At 28.6% G+C, this 5,841-nt stretch overlaps 1 long non-coding RNA gene across 1 annotated transcript; it reads left to right on the forward strand.

The window, feature by feature from the left end:
• The first annotated feature begins 498 nt into the window (after window positions 1-498).
• On the forward strand, window positions 499-4,233 carry LOC136085059 (uncharacterized). The gene is made up of 2 exons (XR_010641040.1): window positions 499-592; window positions 4,002-4,233. It is a non-coding gene; the product is annotated as an uncharacterized LOC136085059 (long non-coding RNA).
• Window positions 4,234-5,841: the final 1,608 nt, after the last annotated feature.

The following is a 5,841-nucleotide window of genomic DNA, read 5'->3' on the forward strand; positions in this document are numbered from 1 at the left end:
ATTTCTGAGATGGTGGGTTATTTCGACTTGTTGTTTTGACATGGAATTACCCTTACGAGAAACTTTGATGATTCAAAAACACGCGGTATACAGTCGGTTAATGGTTGGCACGGAATGCCAATAGTTAGGCAATTAAAGCCAATACTGGCCCGTCAGTTCGACCAACTAAAGCGTGTTTACTGGGAAACAACTTTGGTATTTCTTTTTGTTAAACAAATTTCATAGGTGTTTTCTACATAGTTACATTTATTTAAAAACATTTACTTTGAAGATTTTTACAATTTGGGTTGTATTCGGACAAAAAAGATATATTTAACCTAAACGTTTTCCAGAATGATTATTTTAAAATTTCATAAATTGGCTGAAATTAAATACATTATAAACCGGTTAAAACTATTATTATTAAAATTAATTGCTAATAAAGCTTTACGTCAATTGATTTTACAAAACGTGATTGGTTGTTTTTTTATTTAAGCCTACGCTTATTTCTAGTTAGTAAAGCAATATAAATATAGCAGGTTTCTTGAATTATTAGAATCATATGCCAGTTTCCATTTCTCCAGTTAACAAACAACGAAGAGCTACAACATCTGTAAGTAGGGATGGCACTTTAACATATTTTGATGTAAAAAAGAGAATTACTTTGAAGGGTAAATTACTTTACATAACTCATATAAAAATATATAATTTACTTATATTTAAAAGTAATTCGTTTTTTTTACATAAATTATATAGCATGTAAAACTTAATTACTTAAATTAAGTTTTTTAAATAAACTGTTATTTGAAAAAGTAATTTACTTTTACAAGCAACAGTTTTTTAGGGGTCGTCCATAAAGTACGTACTCTTTTTTTTCGTATACCCCCCTCCCTCCACATTTTGCAATACGCTTTTTTGAGTACCCTCCACCGTCCTAAAAGTACCTATGCTTTAAACCTATTTATCTAACATTTTTTTAACTTAGTTTCTCCTTTCTTTTATAATTGACCCACTGCCCTCCCATCTCATATACGCCATTTGCAAACCCCCTCCTCACAACCGAGCGTTCGTACTTTATTGACGATCTCTTGCTTGTAAAATGTAACTTACTTTAAGGGTGGAATGCAAGAAGCAAACTTGAGTCGAGTTCGACTTGAACTTTACTTTGTGACCAATAGCGGCAGAGTATTTTTTGAGAGGAAAACCCATACTCTGCCGCTATTGGTTACAATGTAAAGATCAAGTCGAACTTGACTCAAGTTCGCTTATTGCATTCCACCCTTAATGGTAAGTCGTGTAAAGTAATTTACTGTGAAAAGTAATTTTGTTTATAATAATGTAAAAAATTTACATCAAAATGTATTTTACTTTTTATATGTAAAAAAAATTATTTATGAAGTAAAATTACGTTAATATATTATTTAAAAAACATAACACTTACTTTACAAAGTAAAAAAAAACTACATCATAACAACAAATTTCTTTTACGTGTAAAATTAACTAATGGATGCTACCCATGCATGGGTAGCACCCAGTGTCTAGTTTATTGGTCTTGGATGTAAGAACAATAAACCAGACAGTCTTTTAAAAAAAACTTTTGAATAACTGATGTAAATAACATAAAAATTAATTGAAAAAAAAAAAGTTAAAAAAGAAAAAGTAATTAACTTCAAATAATTTATAACTTTTCATAACCACAGCAGCTGCTTATTTTAGTTTATTTGATATAAAGAATTTAGTAGGGTGGTTCAAAAAATTTAGTAGGGTGGTTCAAAAAAGCACACTTTTATTTTTAAAATTACATGGTCGATTGTTGAGTCAAGTGTCTTGATGTTATTTCATCATATAGATGAAATAACATAGGCTACTATTTTTTTCAGTAAATTTTGATGTTATTTACATCAGTTATTCAATAGTTTTTTTCAGTCTCAATCACCACAATTTAATTTCTTAATTTACGTAATCATCATTGCTTACCTACAGGTCGGGTTATACGTATATTGCACAGTGGCGTAGCAAAATATTTTTGGCAAGTATGCATACTGGTCCAGGTGCCCAATTTCTGTTTCTCTAGAACAATAACTTTTTTTAAAACAAAAAAAACAAAAAAAACTTTAAAGACATATCGAGGCTCCTAAGCCTCGTTGCCCTGGGCCTAGTTGCTTGAGGGACAACAAATGTTGATTACACTGGCCTTGCTGTAGTTAGACGGCTAATACTACACGCCAATAAAGATATTTACATAAATAGTTCTAAATTTTTCACGCCCATAAAATACCGTAGTTCTTATAACCAGTACCGGATTAAGATTTGCAGGGTCTGGGGATACTTTTGAGCAGGTGGCCTTTTTTCTTATTAAAGTAGCGAGAAAACCATACAAAAATAAAACATCATCTAAAAAATTTCGGAGCGCCTAAATCCAGGGGTGGGTCTTGTCACTCGCCAAGGAGGGGGCTAAAAAGGTTTAAAAAAAATAAGGCCCGCATATATTCTCATTTATAATTAACTTTATTTTTTAATTATTTGTACTTTAGTGTAATAATCAAGTTCATATATGTATAACTACATTTAATAGTCAATTTTACTCGTCAGTATAGTAGACCAATTCTGTATAATTGCCAATTTACAAAAGAATATTTTTGAAAAAAAGTCCAAAGGCGGGGGGCTTCTACCCCTATAGCCTCTCTTCCCTATAACCCGTAACTGTCTAAATCTCCGAGACATGGGGCTATAGCCCCCACAATCCCGGATTGATGTAAACTTTCCCTCCATAGTTTTTAAATAATAAAAACTTTGACGCAAAAAAACCTGTAAAAAGTATTAAGTATTATGTCAATCATGCCTTTCAATTAGTCTACCCTTTCTGAGTCTCCTATAGGTATATGCGCTATTCCACTGTTATGTTTCAGCTTTGTCTGAATTCTAGACTATACTTTTTTGCATTATTGTTGTACAAGATCCTCTCAAAGTTATTGTAGAACATAAGTAAAGGCACTTACTTACTTTGTACAGATTACTTTCATTTATTTTACAAATAATATAAAATCTAAGCTTATGTAAGAAAATTTTAATTATATAACTTATTTTTAATAAAAATTTGTCATTTTTAAATTAAAAATTGCAACTTAAAGAACATTAATTTATTTGTAAATTTATTTTTCATTTGACTGCATATTACTTTTATGTAATTTATTTTTATATGCAAGTTTTTTTGATATAGTTTTTTTACAATTAGTTATTTTTATAGGTAAATGTAAATTACAATCTTAGGGACTATTATATTATGCAATGTATTTTTAAAAAGTGAAAAACTTTTACATGTAAAAGTAAACAGCTTTTTCATGAGACTTACTTTTGCATGTTAAAGTAAATTTCTTTTTGATGTAATCTGCTTTTACATAACTTATGTTTGAAAGTAAAAAAACTTACATTATAAAGTAAATGCGTTTCAAAAAAATTAATTACTTATACGGAAATATAAATTTATATTAAACGTTTAAAATTACTTATGTAATTAACTTTTTAATAAAAATTAACTTACTTGTTAAGTATAAAAAAATTATGTAAAAGAGCCGTCGCTATCTGTAAGTATTGTCGTTGTAATTAGACGTCCTACATTATAAATTTTGTAATAGACGTCCTAATAAAGTGACGTAAAATCAACTGACGTGAAGATTTATTAGTTATTAGTTTTGATCTATTAGTTGAGTTTATTTATTTATTACGTCATTTTTCATATTTTATAATGTTGTCTTTAAATATAAACAAATATATATAATTACAAGCTGACTTGCAACTTTCAATATTATACAAATAAAGTGAAATTAAAAAGTTTAAAAAAAAAAAAAATCTCAAATAAATTAAAAAGTTTAAAATAAATTAAAAATTTTGTAATAAATTAAAATATCACAAAACTTTTTATTTTTTTTAATAAAAGATTAAGTAAACTCAAAAGAAAGTAACCTCAAAAGTAAACTCAAAAAACATACTGAAGATTTTATAATATTTTTTTTATATTTTAGAAAATTTTTTATCACAATGATTGCGTCTGCGGTATTCATATTACTAATAGTAAACTCTGCGTGTTTACATGAAAATCTTAATTTAATTTCTTTGGAAGAGGATTCCGGTTTATCCATCGAAGATCAAAAAGAGACCGCTACACTAAACGACCCTACTGTAAACGTAAAGCGAGCATTTACTTGTGATCACAACTGCTGGTACAATGATTGGAATCATCGTGACCAGAGAGCACGGGGCGACAATATGTTTGATCGCCGTTGCTCATATTCATATTGGTTTGGTAAATGCTATTGCTATGGTCCTCCTCGCTGCTGATTTTTCAACATTGTTCAAACTTTCCAGTATCATATCATTTTATACAAGTGATTCTTTAGTATAATCTTGTTAATTTTAAAAAATAAATTCTTTGAAGTATTTTTAATAAACATAGAGATGTGTAATTGTATAGATATATCTACTTTATTTGAAAACTATTTTAAAGTTTATTGGTAACTTAGGTAATATGTCAAGATACTGACAAAAGTCAACTTACGTAAAATAAACCCTATTTGGGCCAAAAAATTATAAACGTCCGTAATTATCAATTTACTTGAATAAAGTCTGCGAAGTTTGCGTAGCAAACTACCTGCAAAATTGTATTTGCAAGTAAAAAGAATAAATTAAAGTGCTAATAATAATTTCCGAAAAGAAAAGAAAATGAATGAAAATTATTTTTAACGTTTGTTTTTCACCATACTCTGTTGATGCGTTGATTAAAAGTTTTATAACACAACTTTAAATTAATAGAAATGTCACAATTGTTGTTACTATTAAAATTTGCCCATTTGTTGCTATCAGTAATTAAAATGAGCTTTTTAAATTTAGCATACGTCGCGCAATTGACGCAAATTCAGTAGCAGTCACGGAGATAACGTTAAATTAAAGTAAACTAATTAAATTTAGTAGCCATCAGTAGTTAACGCAAGTTTTGTAGCCTTCACGCAGTTGGCGTTAAATTAAAATAAACCATTTAAATTTATTAGCCGTCGTCTTGCAGTTGTCGCAATTTTAGTTGACGTTAAATTAAAATAAGCTATTTAAATTTTGTAGCTATCCGCATTTGACGCAAATTTAGTAGGCGTCACGCAGTTGACGTAAAATTAAAATAAACTTTCTAAAATTTAGTAGCTGTCATGCAGGTATCGAAAATTTAGTAGCCATTACGGTTAGAGCGAATGCCCCTAAAGCAAGAGTTTCAGGGCTCAAAGATAACTCTGGACATGTTTTGCGGCATCAGAAAGGAGGGAAGCTTAAACTTCATATTTAAATGTTCTTCCACGGTGTTTGGTGATAAGACTTCTTAGGGAACGTAAAATTTGAAAAGACAAAGTTAAAAATCTTTTAAAAATAAAAAGTCATATATACAACCACGTAAAATGTTAATTACAAATAGTTAAAAATGCGTAAATTATTTTGTTTTATTCATCACGGTCGTGGACGATCCCCAAAATATTTAAATCTGCTTCAATAACAATTTCCTAAGTTAAAGATGGTTCATTTTAAAAAGACAAATTATATGCTCTTTTTTTTGACAATAAATAATAAAATTTCATACTTTAAAAATTCAGGGAAACTTTTGTTAAATTTATTTATACTAAACCTATGCTAATTACCATTAACATCACCGTTAACCTGACTTTTCATTACCGGTAATCTGACTTTTTATCACTATTAACCTAAAAAATCAATCAGATTTTCTCCAATTGAACAAATTATAAAAATAATTTGGTCCTACATAAGATATAGTATGGTCTTAAACTAATGAAACTAAAAAATTTAAAATACATTCTTATTTCTTGA

This window comes from Hydra vulgaris, chromosome 09 (assembly GCF_038396675.1).
Source record: "Hydra vulgaris chromosome 09, alternate assembly HydraT2T_AEP".
In the NCBI taxonomy this organism is placed as follows: Eukaryota; Metazoa; Cnidaria; class Hydrozoa; order Anthoathecata; family Hydridae; genus Hydra; species Hydra vulgaris.